This window comes from Patella vulgata, chromosome 9, assembly GCF_932274485.2.
Source record: "Patella vulgata chromosome 9, xgPatVulg1.2, whole genome shotgun sequence".
In the NCBI taxonomy this organism is placed as follows: Eukaryota; Metazoa; Mollusca; class Gastropoda; family Patellidae; genus Patella; species Patella vulgata.
The window spans coordinates 3,596,260-3,613,820 of record NC_065887.2 but is presented as its reverse complement, the minus strand read 5'-3'; the positions used below and the strand labels follow the sequence as shown (position 1 = coordinate 3,613,820).

The window sequence follows — 17,561 nt, the reverse complement described above, 5'->3', positions numbered from 1 at the left end:
CCTAAAAACGAATTTAAAGGTTTGAATAATAGAAAATAATTTATAGGGCTGACGTGGTACATTTATGAAAAAGCTGATCGTTTCATGTTCTGTGATGGAATATTCATGTTGTAGTCTGTAATTGATCTGATACTGGATTGTCTTGTTTTTTATCACGTAACATGGTGAATAACACTAGAAGTAAAAACCCATTGATCTCTGAATCTCTCTATTAAATCGTTTTATCACCCAATAACACACTGTACAGTAGATATCGCTTGTGGGATAAATTTCATAATCTCCTTAGGAGATATCGTTTTACATGAATTTGATTGGTCAATTAAAAAGGAACTACTTTATATTTTCAAAAAGCAATTAATTCTTTTAATAAAAGTGACTTTTTATACGCCCACATTGAAATGTGGTCGTATATTGTCGTCGCCCCCGTCCGTCCGTCCGTCCGGCGTCCACAATTGCTTGTGGACGCTCTAGATTGTTTAAGGCCATGAGACGAAGAAGCCTATTGATTTTCGGCGATTTCCGATAATTACTGCCAGAGTTATGGCCCTTGATCACTTCAAAAAATCTTGTGGACGCTCTAGAGGCCAAAGTTAATATCCGATTGACTTTAAATTTATACACAGTGTTTAAGGTCATGAGACGAAGAAGCCTATTGATGTTCAGCAATTTCCGATAATTACTGCCAGAGTTATGGCCCTTGATCACTTTTGAAAAAATCTTGTGGACGCTCTAGAGTCTAAAGTTAATATCCGATTGACTTTAAATTTATACACAGTGTTTAATGTCATGAGACGACGAAGTCTATTCATTTTCAGTGATTTTCGATAATTACTGCCAGAGTTGATATCCGATTGACTTCAGATTGATACACAGAGTTTAAGATCTTGAGGCGAACAAGTATGTTGATTTTCAATGAATTTTTATGACTTGGAACAGCTAAATCCATGATACAGTATTAAAAGTTTTGTATACAAAATGTTAGTATGGGGCTGAACTTTATAAAAACCAAACAAATTCTAATGGTTTTCTGAGTTGTTGCTCTTAATCAGATTTTAGTGTATTATAAATGTTTCATTACCGAAAAAAGTAAAAATATGCGACAACTCTTGTTGACTGCCCGGGTGATTTAGCTGCTGTGGGCGTATGTTTCGTTGCCTGGCAACCTATCTTTGTTATTAAAAAAAGGCCTATTTTTTATTTAATTGAATTGAAAGGAAACACTGGGTCAATATAAAGGTCCTTTGCAATGGTTGAATTGCTGTCAAAAAATGATGTATCACTACGCCGTAATGTGATCAGGTTCAGTAAAAGTGAAATCTATAGCAAAGAATTATATTTATTTATTTGTGCTTGTAAGAAAGGATTGGGTGATAAATAAAAGCCTCGGTTTTTTTTTACTTTATCGACTTAAAGCGTATATATCAGTATAAAATACACGCTGTCGTGGTGGTTAACGTCCGCGTCTATCAACGATGATATCGCATACATGTTATCTTATTTTTATTATCTTAGCGCACACGCAGGGATCTTTCCTGTGGGAGGAAACTGGAGTAGCCGAGTAAACATATTTAGATATTTCTGACATTTTCTCTCGACCCACACAAAACCCAGTCGTGAAATATAAATAAGTACGCTGCTTGTTTATCATAATAAACTTAGACTGTCTTTTTTAAATGTGGTAATATTTGTCTATTTATTGTTGAATTAGCTAGGAGTTTTTTTGTATCCTTAAATTTAAATCCCACACAAGTTCTTAGTATGGACAAGGAAAAACAAAATAAAACAATATGTATATATATCAATATGGAGAAAGAAAAAATGTTTAAAGACATGAAATGGGTTTTGATGTTCAACTGTTCTGCTAATGGGCTGAAAGGTTAATGAAGAACGGTGTGTGTGTGTGTGTGTGTGTGTGTTTGTGGGGGGGGGGGGGGTAACGAATATGGTCATTCCGAGACAAATATAAATATTGATAGGGTTGGTATAAAATACATCCCTGGTTGTGGATCACTGGTTGGGTTGATTCAATGACTGACTAGGATCACCTGGTTGTGGATAACTGGTTGGGTTGATTCAATGACTGACTAGGATCACCTGGTTGTGGATCACTGGTTGGGTTGGTTTGAGGACTGACTAGGATCACCTGGTTGCGGATCACTGGTTGGGTTGATTGAATGACTGACTAGGATCACCTGGTTGTGGATAACTGGTTGGGTTGATTCAATGACTGACTAGGATCGCCTGGTTGTGGATCACTGGTTGGGTTGGTTTGAGGACTGACTAGGATCACCTGGTTGCGGATCACTGGTTGGGTTGATTGAACGACTGACTAGGATCACCTGGTTGTGGATAACTGGTTGGGTTGATTCAATGACTGACTAGGATCACCTGGTTGTGGATCACTGGTTGGGTTGGTTTGAGGACTGACTAGGATCACCTGGTTGTGGATCACTGGTTGGGTTGATTGAACGACTTACTAGGATCACCTGTCCAACCTTGTAGGCTTTCTCCGGGTCCACCAGTTACCTAGTCTCGAAATCTAGGTCATTTTTATAATTCGCTTGCGCGTAGGGAAATTTAGCTGTGTATGGAAACCGGACGACCCGGAGAAAACCTACAAGGTTAGATATCTTCCTCACAATATTACTAGATGTGGCATATTCCAAGTTATATTTTCCGGTGGCGTCAATACCGGTGTTTATATTCCAGGGTTGTTATTGACTACGGTGCCTTGATAATGGTGTTTATATTCCAGGGTTGTTATTGACTACCGTGTCTTGATACCGGTGTTTATATTCCAGAGTTGTTATTGACTACGGTGCCTTGATAATGGTGTTTATATTCCAGGGTTGTTATTGACTACCGTGTCTTGATACCGGTGTTTATATTCCAGGGTTGTTATTGACTACGGTGCCTTGATAATGGTGTTTATATTCCAGGGTTGTTTTTGACTACCGTGTCTTGATACCGGTGTTTATATTCCAGGGCTAATATTGACTAGCCTGTCTTACTACTGGTGTATATATTCCAGGGATGTTATTGACTACCGTGCCTTATTACCGGTGTTTATATTTCAGGGTTATTATTGACTAGCCCGTCTTATCACGAGACACTGAAAAACTAAATGGCGTTTTTTAAAAGAAGAAGACAAGTGGACAAATAGCATCTACAACAGAATGAAATTGTGTATTCTATTGTTTCTAGGTAAGTTATTTTATATATATTCATTGAACAACTACTTTATGTAGTAGCCGTGGTGGATCTGTGAGTACCATGTTCGTTCGCTAACCAAGTTATCGGGTTCGATTCCGGTGTTGGCCGAGAAAGATCTTCGCGATTGTCCCATTGACAGTGGTGCAGAACGAACACGCCGCTGTCTAGTAGGCATGGGGATAGGCCATAGTGCTGCTGTATGGGCAAAATGTCTGGGATGGCCTAGTGGTCTAGAGTGTCACGCTTCGACCTCTAGCTGGCCGGTCACCTCTGGCTTTGGGCTGTGGTTTCGATCCCTGGTGTGAGCGTGTGTGGCTTGTAGATAGGGGCGCCTTCTCAACCTCGTGGTTTTACTCCGGGTACTCCGGTTTCCTCTCACAAGAAAGGCCCCTGCGCGTGCGTTAAGATAATAAAATAAAATAAGACACCTTGACTGCGATATCACCGTCGGTGGAAGCGGACGTTAAACACTAAGAACAACAACAGACAAGAATTACGGTAAACCGCATTTCATTTCATTTTGTGACTACCAAACATTCAACCCCATTCTTTTTCATTTCATTTTGGCAACCTTCACTGTCTACCAGGCGTTATCATAGCCTACCTCGTGCACAACGCTCATCACGAATTGTAGCTAATAGAAGCATATGTTTGAACCTAGGGAATTGGAATCAAAACAATAGTGTGGTTCACCTGACTGTGTATATAACTATATTGAAATTATTCTAGCTATAACAGTATTCTTCACAATTGTTAATTTTCATAATGCGCCCCAACCTCCCCCTCCCCCCGTTCATTCCCTCGTTTTTATTCATTCTATTCTTAATAAAAACATGGTAATGCACGAACTTTTTTCTATTTTTCTCGCTTTATCTTATCTACTGACAGTCAATTATTTTTTGAATTGTCAGATATCCTCCCATAGTCTCACATATCAACTTATGGTCTTCGGAGGAATTATTAATGAGCAACGAGAGAGAGCGAAATGGGGTTTAACGTCCACTCGACACAAACAAGGTCATTTCGGGACTAACATATGGTTTAATTTTTTTTTTATTTCAATAATTCGCTTGCGCGTAGGGGTCTTTAGCAGTGGGAGGAAACCGGAGGACCCGGAGAAAACCCACAAGGTTGGACAGGCGACCCTATTCCTTGTCACGTACAACCGGGGAATCGAAACCCCGCCAGTTGACTCAATGACAGACCGTATGATACAGCGCGCGCGTGCTAACCATTCGGCCATCCAACCCCCCTATTAATGAGCAGAAATTCGCCCGTGTTATCTGTTATCACGCGTTACTTCAGTCAGTTATAGAAAAGGATAAATCGTGTTTTCCTTTTGCGTTCGTCACTTCCCTTTCTTGAATTCATCATAGCAATGGTCTCTGTGTTAAAATTATATTTGGAATGTGTTAAACCAGTTCTATCACATATGTGATAATTACTAGCACCAATATTGTCTTTTACTCGCACCTAGCTGCAATATTTGTGAGCCGTGATAATTGTCTTAGCCTTTGAAGGTTTGGCAAGGTGTGTGCACTGATTGTAACCACCGTACTGGATGTTCGAAGCTTAGTCTCGCTTCATCAACCATTCTAATCGACTTTAAATCGGAACTGTCCATAGCATCGAAACTTGATTATGGTCTTGTCATGTTAATAAATGTCTCATTAATAGTTTATATAACATTTAAGGCCTAAAGAAAGATCTACAATAAGGAGATTTAGCTCTTGCATAATGCCAGTTTAAGTAAATTGACAACGGAAGTTATAACAGATATCTCACGACAGGGATACAGTTTCATTCATACTGTACAAAGGATACGGTTACAGACCAATCTGTACAAGGAGTCGGTTACTCGTTATGTAACAGACAAATACGTCATCAGTTGGCACCATGTCGTGATGTATTCTGGGATATTGATATGACCTTCTGTCAATATGGCGGACTGATATCAATCATTCGTGTATGTCAAGGATCAGCCAACAGGTTAGAATAATACGATGACGTGTTGTCTTACATGAACTAAGCTCTATATCACGACATGATTCAAGCTGGGGATGTTTAACATATAATGGGAATATGGTGATATCCGATGAACATTTCGGGACTAACGTATGGCTCAACTTTATCTCAATAATTCGCTTGGGCCACGTGCTATTACACTAATTAATGTTTTGTGACACGCGTCTTTATCTATGTAATATAACAATCACCATGACACGTGTCTCTATGTAATATAACAATCACCATATTATAACACGTGTCTCTATGTAATATAACAATCACCATATTATAACACATGTCTCTGTGTAATATAACAATCACCATATTATAACACGTGTCTCTGTGTAATATAACAATCACCATATTATAACACGTGTCTCTGTGTAATATAACAATCACCATGACACTCGTCTCTATCTATGTAATGAAAAGAAGTGAACTGGGGTTTAATCGTCCTACTGTTCTGCTCACAACTGGGCTAATGAAGATGGGCATTCGCCATACAGAGTGCTATGAGGGAAATTTTACCCGAACAGCGGTACTACGGCCTACTCTTATATCGAATTACAAGTGTCAAGGGATCTTTTACGTGCACGCCAGTGTTTACACGGCACCTCGGTTTTCGTCCCATCCGAAAGACTAGACAGCTGTCCTTGTCAGGCCCTCCGTAATTATTAATTACCATAGCATAGATAAATTTATACAAACATTAAACCAGTAATTGTTTATATAGTTCTATAATATTTGTTTGATTAAAACACTGATCGTTTTTTATAGTTCAATCTTTCGTTTTACTTATCCTTACTACACTAGGGTCTGGAAGAGTTGTTATATAACCCACGTTCTGGTTGATGTGAGGGAACCGGTCTGTTACGACGAGTCCTTAGCGTGCGATGCACGGAACTGTGGGTAAACCACTAGAAACGTCAACGCTGATTGATTAATCAATATCTGTCGTCATAGGGTCAAAAGCCGCTCGTTTGACCCCTGACGTGACCTCCCACTCAACTTGTCAGATCTTCATGTAGTAAAATAAATAAATAAATAAATAGTTTATTCCAGTAAGTAGGTCTAGGACCCATAGTTACAAAATATAATTATATACAGCAGTGATTTAACAAATACGATAAAAGGAAATAGTAGACATATAAATATATATACATAAGGAGAATTCTTCATGTAGTATAGGTCATTGCAAGTATTAGATCAGTATTTTAATCAGACTGGGATTAGTTTTATGGCGATCCGTATTGGACCTTAGAGTAATTATATGATTGATTGTGTGTTGCTAATACAAACAAGATCTATTGAAAACCAAATGAGGCATGATATTTTGTTTCTCTGTCAGTATGGAGTTTAAATATCCCTGATGGTTTCATGTAATTGTACAATTATCTTTACATCAATCTATCCTTGTTATATGTCTCGTACATCAACAGGAATAATAGCTTTATTATGGTAATAGGCAGACGTATTCCATGATAGTAGGGGTGGTGGGTGGTCGAATGGTTCAACGACGTACGAGTTTGACCAGTAGGTCTGTCACTTAAGACCCCTACGCGCAAGCGAATTATTAAAATAAAATTAAACCATATGTTAGTCCCGAAATAACCTAGTTTGTGTCGAATGGACGTTAAACCCCATTTCTCGCTCTCTCTCCATCATAGTGGGGATGGTGGGTGGTCGAATGGTTCAAGACGTACGAGTTAGACCAGTAGGTCTGTCATTGAATCAAGTGGCGTAGGTGTGCGAGACAAGGAGTAGGGTCGGGTCGCCTGTTAAACCTCGGGTTTTTTTCTCAGAGTCCTTACGGTTTCCCCCCACAGCTAAATATCCCTTCGCCCCGATTCGAATTGTTAAAATGAAATTGAACCATATGTTGGTCCCGAAATGTGTCGAGTGGACGTTAAACCACATTTCTCTCTGTTCCAGTCATACTATGATGTTTTCAGTACAAAAGAGGTTTGTACAACAGAGAATTTAAATTATACCTCAGAAAATACAAATTGTTTTTGGATGGCGGCGCTACGGCCTACTCTTATATCGAATTCCATCTCCCAAGGGATCTTTTACGTGTATTGACCATTTGTTTATGTAACCTGTAAAGTGAGTGTGTGTGTGTGTGTGAGAGAGAGAGAGAGAGAGAGAAATGGGGTTTAACGTCCACTCGACACAAACAAGGTCATTTCGGGACTAACATATGGTTTAATTTTATTTCAATAATTCGCTTGCGCGTAGGGGTCTTTAGCAGTGGGAGGAAACCGGAGGACCCGGAGAAAACCCACGAGGTTGGACAGGCGACCCTACTCCTTGCAACGTACAACCGGGGATTCGAAACCGTAAAGTGAGTGTAATATGACTCTCAGTCCAGAAAAAAATTGATCTGACATTCTTTTTAAAATTTGTACTATGTTAATACTATCTGAGCGATTGACTTGTAATTTGATTTGGAGTTGGTTTGTCAAACATTGATATTAACGTACGAGCGGCTTCTGGAAGCAGTTTTATATAAGCATTAAGTTTCTTGTTACTGTATCCAATTTATTCATATTATTCCCTCCATGTTTGTATATACGAATTTCTGAATAAATACTTTTTAAACGATATTAACGTGTTTATTAATTTAAAATGACACTGATATAATACTTATCCCTCTTTAAATAGTGTACTCGTTTTTTTACTGGGCCGCCCGAAATATTAAAGAAAATACCCCACTCTGCGGCATGGCCATTCGCATTCTGTTTCACAGAGATCTTCTAATATCTCTGTAACAGTTGACTGTTTCGACACGTGACGTCACATCAAGCGGCGTCAATCACAGGCTAAATAGCGCGTGCATTGTTTACATAAGACGTTACTGATTCGGGCTAAATGGTGAATTTTACTTATTTTAATACCCATTTACACTAAATAGGAAATGATTTTTACCTACAAATAATTCAAACGTTTTTATTTATTTTTCTAATAAATGAAAAAAATGTTTTAGATTTTAATTTGACGGAGGAAAAAAGTTAATATTTGGGACTCATTAAGTCGCATCGATGTCATCCTTATCAGTGTGAGCCATTCGTAACGATATCGAGCATATATTTAAGCTCAATGTTCTTCTAAATGGTCCGAAAGCATAACGTCCAACTTGCTTAACCGTTCAGTCAAAAACAAAAACCACCGTATATCCAATATGCAGATGGCTCAACGACAAAATATCCAACATGTTCAATATCCAGAACACAATCTGATTAAAATACAGATCTATATTTCGTTTAGTTTTTTTTTATACTTTCGATGGCCTACACTACATGAAGATCTGACCTGTTGTACTGGAAGGTCACGTCAATGGTCGTACGAACGTTTTTTTTACCCTATGACGTCAGACATTGATTAATCAATCAGCGTTGAAGTTTCTAGTGGTTTACCAACAGTTCCGTGCATTGCATGCCAAGAACTCGCCGTAAGAGACTGTTTCATTGGTCAATCCCTCACTTCAGCCAGAACGCCGGTAATATAACAACTCTTCCAGATCCTAGTGTAGAAAAGACAAGTAAAACGAATTTTTGAACTATAAAAAACGAAACGAATTAATCAGATTGGAGAGAGAGAGAAATGGGGTTTAAAGTCCACTCGACACAAACTAGGTCATTTCGGGACTAACATATGGTTAGCCACCGTGACCCACCTGTTTGGAGAACAATGTAGTCCCGATTATCGATGCAAACGTTGTTATGATAATAAACAAAGTCTCGATTATCCATTTTTGATTTAAATTATTAAATGGTGATCGTGTTTAAACCCGTTGAAAATCACAACCACCCGATGGTCTAGAGAGTTAATTTATTGTAATATTGTTCCAGGTAGTATAATGTATTGTAATATTGTTGCAGGTAGTTAATTTATTGTAATATTGTTGCAGGTAGTATAATTTATTGTAATATTGTTGCAGGTAGTATAATGTATTGTACTGGATTAGAATGTTGGAAGTGTATTGGTGAATGGTGTCGAGATAATCCTGTTGGAGATTATAGAGTTAGTAAAACATCCTGTCAACCTAGTGAATCATGTATGGTAGGTACTTTAATGACGTCACTTCCTGTCAGACCATAGAATCAGGTATGGCATCCCAAACTTAGGCTGCCTGTCTACAGCTAGCTCCGCCTGAGAACAGACCCTAAGCTAATTACCCGACATTTTAATTCCTACATCGACGATTTTAGTCGAAAACACTGAGTATGCTTTTAGTAATTTTTAGAAGTATTTATTTCTCTTCTATTGTCATATTGAATGTAATTAAATATGTTTATTTAGCCGCTGTGTGTATGAAAGATGTCAAACTAATCAAATCCGAATCACAAAATAGTCCTCTAATTATTCAATATGGCGGCGCCCACAAAAGATAATTTCACAGAGGCGGTTTTGTTTGCGAAGACAAATTTAGGAGTATCTAACCTTGTTTTGAAAGATAAATAGATTGAAACTCTAAAGACAGTTACAATGACAAAGAATGTATTACAATTTTAGCCACTAGCACATATTATATATCGCTTTTACCGGATTGGCAGAAGTTGACATTTTGCTGAAGACATGTGTTTACATAAAACACGTGCGTGATCGGGTTATTTTTACTCTGTTGTGTACACAAAGCTGTGGTCCGGTCGATAAGTTCCGCCCCAAAATGATCACGTGAGCGTTTTAAATGGCGGCTAAATGGAGCAGTGATCATAATGACGTCTGACGTAGATGGATCGCTGCGTGCAGTTTGTAGGTATGATAGGTACTTTAATAACGTCACTTCCTGTCAAACCGTAAAATCAGGTATGGTAGGTACTTTAATAACGTCACTTCCTGTCAGACCATATTCTAGTACAACAAACATATCTTCTCAGTTAAGACATTTTATTCAATCCTCGTGCAACTATCATCAACAGGTCGTAGTACCATCAATAGCTTCGGTTATTACGCATACATTACTAACATTACATTTACGACATACCCTGACAGAAATCATTTGATAAATCGTTGTCCGTGAAGTTCAAACAGGGGCTAAGTGAGAGGGACGCAATGACGCGTTTTACGTCATGGTGTTTGAGTTTTTGTGCCCCCTTGCAAATGGTAAAAAAAACATGCGGTTTCAACGTGGTTTTTAACATTATAATCATAATCAAATGCTTAACCAGTGTCAAACATATACCGTTGGTCAGATATGCTACACATCGACCCTAGAATGTTCCACACAGCCCAATATTAACTGGTGGCACTGTGAGGGTCCCTCCCACTTCCCCGCCCATTCGCACACACATATAAATATTGTTTTGGGGACCCGGACGGGATCCTGTTCCTCATACAAAATTATGGGTCACCATGCCCAGGAGTTCACCCATTCTTTATCTCTGTTTAAACTTCCAAGTCTGCTCTTGTAAAGTCAGCGAAATCAAATCAATAATATTGATGAACAGGTTTGAAATATTACTCCTACAGTCTGGTCCGTAGTCAAATATTAAATGGCCATTATTGTGAATTAATAGGGTGTCTATGGATGTGGAAACAAATAATTCATCGCATAATTTCCGGTTCGACCAAACAAAATGTCGGATTTCGACAACGGTTGTTAGTTGTTTATTTGATTCTGACGTAGACTACTAAATTATGATGTTATAATAAACCTGTTGTTATATGGGGAGATATTGGTTGATATAGCAACCTGTGTATCTAACGAAATGGAATATGGCTTAATTAACGGGAATACCAGATGGGTTCAAAATTATATTATTATCATTCGTGTTTTAGCTTAGTAATTAATTATACCCTTAGGATTTATTTGTTGGAGGCATCTCTTGTTTAATGTGCCTGCATCGAGTAGCCTAATGAAAAGAATGGGGGTTTAACGTCCTACTGTTCTGCACCGATTGGACTAACGAAGACGGGGGCTAGCCTAATGAAATAAACTGTGGTTTAACGTCCTACTGTCTTGCTCCGTACATAGGACCTGGTGTTGTCGTCCCTTTCGACCAACTATACACTATTCGACCGTCCCACACCACTAGCAAAGGGGGGGGGGGAGGACCGCGGTGGAAAATCTCGAACAACCTCGCCGACCAACACCAGAGCCTTCAAGTGAAACGGCTCTTTTAACTGTCAGATTTTCCTTAACGTACACGTCGACATGTACACGGCACCTCATTTTTCTTCCCATCCGAACAAACAGACACAGGTCCCCACCACTCCGTCGGTCCTGAACTATTGACAAGGGGAAACAGCGAACTAAAATCCCGAGGAACTTTCCCGACCAACACCGGGAGAGAACCCGGGACTCCCTGGTTAGTGAATCTGTGCTTTACTCGCCGAGTCATCATGGTCCATGCCTGGCGTGGTTTCGATTCCCCGGTTGTACGTAACAAGGAGTAGGGTTGCCTGTCCAACCTCGTGGGTTTTCTCTGGGTCCTCCGGTTTCCTCCCACTGCTAAAGATCCCTACGCGCAAGCGAATTAATGAAATAAAATTGAAACATATGTTAGACCAGAAATGACCTAGTTTGTGTCGAGTGGACGTTAACCCCCCCTCTCTCTCTAACTTAAAAAAGGGAGGAATATTTATAGAGACACGTGTCAACATAACAAAGATTAATTTTGTATTAGGATAAGGATAAGGCGAGTATGACTAAGATTAGTATTGTTTTAGGACGAGGATCACATCGAGCATGGTGAGGTGATATTACATCTTTTCTTTGATATAAAAAAAACTTGGAAACCAATTAAAATAATATATTATACTGCCGACTGGGAATAATCGATTTTAACGTCAACAATTTCCACAAAAATAGTAATTCATTTGTCAGGGACGTTTTTACGATGTGAAGAAATCAATTTCTAATTTCGAACCAAAAGTTAAAGACACGCTTTCCTCCGATCAATGAAAAGAAAGTGCAGATTTTACATTGTAATTGGTAGGATTCTGTTCTGGCAGTGCTGATTACAGATACGGTTTCCGAACAATGAAAAGAAACGGCAGATTTTACATTGTAATTAGTAGGATTCTGTTCTGGCAGTGCTGGTTAATTAAAATAGATTGAACTGGATTTAGCGTCTCGCTTTTCTGTACCAACCGGAATAATGAAGATGGACATATTATGTCAAACCGTGGCCCATACCAGACTCTTAGTCCTATATGCTATTAACAAGTGAAAACCAGAACCAGACTGGTGAATTCCCTGAAACTTGGCCAACGGCGGGATCGAACGCGGACCTCCTTGGTATGTGATTCTGTATCCTACTCACTGATTCAACACGGCTTCGTTAATTTTATAAAATAAATTGAAATGAAATTGGGTTTAACGTATTACTAAATGTATCTGCTCCGAATTCTTAAATATAATTCCATCTGTCAAGAGATCTTTTACGTGCACGCCAATGTCTACACGGGACCTCAGGTTTTAGTCCCATCCGAATGACTAGACAATTGTCCTTGTCAGGCCCTCCCTCGGTCCTGCACCACTGAAAAGAGGAAACCAAGCCGGAAAATCCCGATGAACTTTCCCTCCCGGTCAGCACCGGGAACGAACCCGCGACCTTCAGGTTAGCGAACCAGCGTCTTATTCATTTAGCTACGGTGACTCCCTCGTCCATGTCTAAGATTTATGACATATTTGTGTTTATTTGTTGTCGGTGGAGGACTGGCAAAGACAGATGTCCTTGGCAGTTGGAATTCGATATGAGTAGGCCGTACCGCCGCTCTCCGGGCCAAATTTCCCTCATAGTACACTGTATGGCGTATGCCCGTCTTCATTAGCCCAGTTGGGGAACCACGGTGGCTGAGTGGGTAAGACGCTGGCTCGCTAGTCTGGAGGTCGCGTGTTCGTTCGATCCCTGCATTGGCCGAGAAAGTTCATCGTGATTTTCTGGCGCGGCGTCACCTTGTCAGTGGTGCAGGACAGAGGGCCTGACGAGGACAAGTGTCTTGTCGTTCGGATGGGACGAAAAACCGAGGACCCGTGTATACATTAGCGTGCACGTAAAAGATGCCTTAGCAGTTGGAATTCGATATGAGTAGGTCGTAGTGCCGCTGCCCGGTCAAAATTGCCCTCATAGCACACTGTATGGCGCATGCCCGTCTTCATTAGCCCAGTCGGAGCAGAACAGTAGGACGTGAAACCCCATTTCATTTCATTTCATTTTGTTGTCTCGTATTTAATACTCCATAATGTTTTCTGTTTCAGAAAGTATATTACAGAATGCATGACAACACGTCCAGACTCTTTGAAAGTGTCACCAGGTCGTGTTCTATGGGGAAATGTGTATCACTTGGAATGGACCAGTTTAAACAATGTATGGCCAATCCTAGAATTTATCAAATTGATGGCTGTTCATTGCGATCGTGCTGTGACAACGAAGACTTGTGTAACTTTACGACTAAACATCCGGCCCAACAGGCTGTGTTATTATTAAACATTTTATTGTCTGTTTTAATTATCAGGTGTCGGTGACAAATGAGTTGTATACAAGGTATAGATCTAGATCCACAGATAAACAACTTCTGTATCAAACATCAGTGAATCTTGAAATAGCAAAATGATCTTTCTCGTTCTCTGCTACTCTCTTATGGAATTCGCTGCTTTACAACATTAGAACCATTGACCCCCTAGATGCAGCTAAAGACGTTCCTGTTTACAGAAGCGTTTATGTAGTTCAATAGAGAAAAGTTGAAAAGCGGTATAGAAACTTTATTTTTGGTATTATCGCGCTATATAAATAGAGGATTATTATTACAACAAGGTAGTAATTTCTCCCCTCCATCGTGTATTGTGGACAGATATAAAGGATTTGTTATGTATCAGATGTTGGTGATATATGACAAGTGATTCATGATATAATGAATCTGTTAATGTGTCGGTGATATATGACACGTTCGTGATACAATAGATCTGTTTTGTATCAGGTGTGAGTGATATATGACACGTGTTTCAGGACAATCGGATTAATAGATCTATATCTTGTTTCTTTTTTTTTGTCCCCCGCCTTTCGAAGAAAGCAGGGGACTATTAAAATGGGTTCGTCCGTCTGTCTGTCTGTCTGTCTGTCCGTCTGTCTGTCCGTCACACTTTTTGGGACACAATAACTCTCTTCCTAATTGAGCTAGAATGTTCAAACTTGGTGTATGTGTTTATTAGGTCAATGCCTTGATGGAGTTCGAAGATGAGCATTTTCCGCTTAGGGTAAGCAGAGATAAGCAATTTGATTGGTTGATGCTTTGGGACACGATAACTCTCTTCCTAATTGGGCTAGAATGTTCAAACTTGGTGTATGTGTTGATTAGGTCAATGCCTTGATGGAGTTCGAAGATGAGCATTTTCCGCTTAGGGTAAGCAGAGATAAGCAATTTGATTGGTTGATGCTTTGGGACACGATAACTTTTAATTGAGCTAGAATGTTCAAACTTGGTGTATGTGTTTATTAGGTCAATGCCTTGATGGAGTTCGAAGATGAGCATTTTCCGCTTAGGGTAAGCAGAGATAAGCAATTTGATTGGTTGATACTTTGGGGCACGATAACTCTCTTCCTAATTGAGCTAGAATGTTCAAACTTGGTGTATGTGTTGATTAGGTCAATGCCTTGATGGAGTTCGAAGATGAGCATTTTCCGCTTAGGGTAAGCAGAGATAAGCAATTTGATTGGTTGATGCTTTGGGACACGATAACTTTAGTTCTAATTAAGTGAGATTGATGAAACTTGGTGTATAGTTTCATTACAGTAATACCTTGTTATTGATATAAAATATTATTTTATCGCAATTTAGCTGATATATAACTGGATAGCCCTCATAAATAAGTAGTGGAAGGAGGGAATCGATTTTCATATTCCGTTTTCCTGCAAATGTTATTTAACTTCTTTATTATATAATATTTGTATTTTTGTCCCCCGCCTTTCGAAGAAAGCAGGGGACTATTAAAATCGGTGTGTCTGTCCGTCCGTCACACTTTTTGGGACACAATAACTCTCTCTAACTGAGCCAGAATGTTCAAACTTGGTGTAGGTGTTTATTAGGTCAATGCCTTGATGGAGTTCAAAGATGAGCATTTTCTGCTTAGTGTAAGCAGAGATAAGCAATTTGATTGGTTGATGCTTTGGGACACGATAACTTTAGTTCTAATTAAGTGAGAGTGATGAAACTTGGTGTATAGCTTCATTACATCAATACCTTGACTAAGTTCGATAATGAGCATTTTCTGCTGAGGGTAAGCAGAGCGATAAGCAATTTGATTGGCCGAGACTTTGGAACACAATAACTCCCCTTCTAATTGAGGTAGAATGTTCAAACTTGGTGTAGGTGTTAATTAGGTCAATGTCTTGATGGAGTTCGAACATGAGCATTTTGTGCTTAGGTTAAGCAGAGATAAGCAATTTGATTGGTCAAGATTTTGGAACACAATAACTCTCATTCTAGTTGAGTTAGAATGTTCACACTTGGCGTAGGTGTCTGATAGGTGAATGCCTTGATGGAGATTGAAGATTAGAATTTTCTGCTTAGGGTAAGCAGGGATAAGCAATTTGATTGGTTGATGCTTTGGGACACGATAACTTTAGTTCGAATTAAGTGAGAGTGAGGACACTTGGTGTATAGCTTTATTACATCAATACCTTGACTTAGTTCGATAATGAATATTCTCTGCTGTCATGTCATGGCTGAGTTCAATGATTTACATTAGTCGATGCTTTGGGACAAGATAACTTTGATTCAATCTGATGGAGAGTGCTGAAACTTAGTGTATAGTTTGATTGCTCGATACTTTTGAAAAAAATAAATGTGCGATTAATAAATATGTGTCATCTATTTATTTTTGGATTTCGGCGGGGGACATCAGCCTCACTTTCGATGGCCTACACTACATGAATATCTGACAAGTTGTACACGAATGTCGTGTCAGGGGTCGTACGAGCGGCTTTTGACCTATGACGTCAGGCATTGATTAATGAATCAGCGTTGACGTTTCTAGTGGTTTACCCACAGTTCTGTACATGGCACGCCAAGAAGTCGTCGTGACAGACCGTTTCATTGGCTAATCCCACACTTCAACCAAAACGCCGGTAATATAAGAACTCTTCCAGATCCTAGTGTAGTAAAGACAAGTAAAACGAAATTTTTAACTGTAAAAAGCGAAACGAAATTGGATCCGTGTTTTAATCAGATTGGTTTCACAATCTAGGTCATTTCGGGACTAACATATGGTTCAATTTTATTTCAATAATTCGCTTGCTTGTAGGGGTCTTTAGCATTAGCGGGAAACCGGGGGACGCGGAGAAAACCCACGATATGGACAGGCGACTCTACTCCTTGTCACGTACAACCGGGAAATCGAAACCACGCCAGTTGACTGAATGACAGACCGTATGATACGTGATACCCATTCGACCATCCAACCCCACTGTTCGTAGAAAGAACAGTGATAGAAGATACATGTATAATGATAATGTTCCGGTAATTTTTATTCTTCCCTGTAAATACACCTGTACATGTTTATCTTTATTTAATAAAACTAATAAATATCATTAATAAAATAAATATAGAAATATTTATATCTTATTGGCTTCAGTGTTTGTCGTTTTAACTACGTACATCTTATCAAGGCCTTCACGTAATACACTGCATATTTCAGCACTAATTTCGATTGGGCACAAGTCCAGCTTGTGAACCCATCAGATTCCTCGGTGGTCGCGAATACCAAGTCTCGCGCTTTCATGCTAAAATGTCTACCTGTGATAATCGAGTTGCAAAGTTCAAGGTTCTTTCAATGTCAAGGCTTTCGTGGAGGTCAAGATGCCACAACTTCTGATTGGACGCTACTGCTCACGCGTCTATAGTTAACATAGCTATAAGTTCGGGAATTGTGAAGTAATCTAGGAACGTCCAAATGTTGTAAAACTCGCAGTCGTTGCTTCAGGAACATGATATCTTATTGGCTTCAGTGTTTGTCGTTTATATAAAGCAGAATATACTGGAACTTGTATCTCTTAAAGTGCTTGCTTATTCACTTCAGTGTAATGTGTTGGGAGATAGTTCAATCAATGCTATTCCACTATGCCAGAGCTTGTACGCAATATGACTTTTAAAGTAGAAGCAATTTGTGCTTGGTTATTATCTGTTACCAACCAGCAACATGCATTCTGTATACAGAGGTACATCTACTTCATACTTCGTTAATAGATCTCTGCCTTCAATGGCTACCATATTCAATTAGTATACTGTTTTATAACTTAAAATGTCGACCAATTTGTTTAGTGTCTGTTCTCAAGCGGAGCTTACTGTAGACAGACAGCGTACGTTTAGTATGAACAACAGGTTTAATTTTACCTTTG

General features: G+C 39.2%; 1 long non-coding RNA gene across 1 annotated transcript in view; it reads left to right on the top strand.

Annotated features, from left to right (window-relative positions):
• LOC126831611 (uncharacterized) overlaps positions 1-13,452 on the top strand; it is a 35,766-nt gene extending 22,314 nt beyond the window's left edge. The window contains exons 2-4 of the long non-coding RNA XR_007684215.2: positions 3,078-3,204; positions 9,161-9,282; positions 13,427-13,452. This is a non-coding gene — a long non-coding RNA (uncharacterized LOC126831611). The remainder of the gene's footprint in view (positions 1-3,077; positions 3,205-9,160; positions 9,283-13,426) is intronic.
• The last annotated feature ends 4,109 nt before the right edge of the window (positions 13,453-17,561 follow it).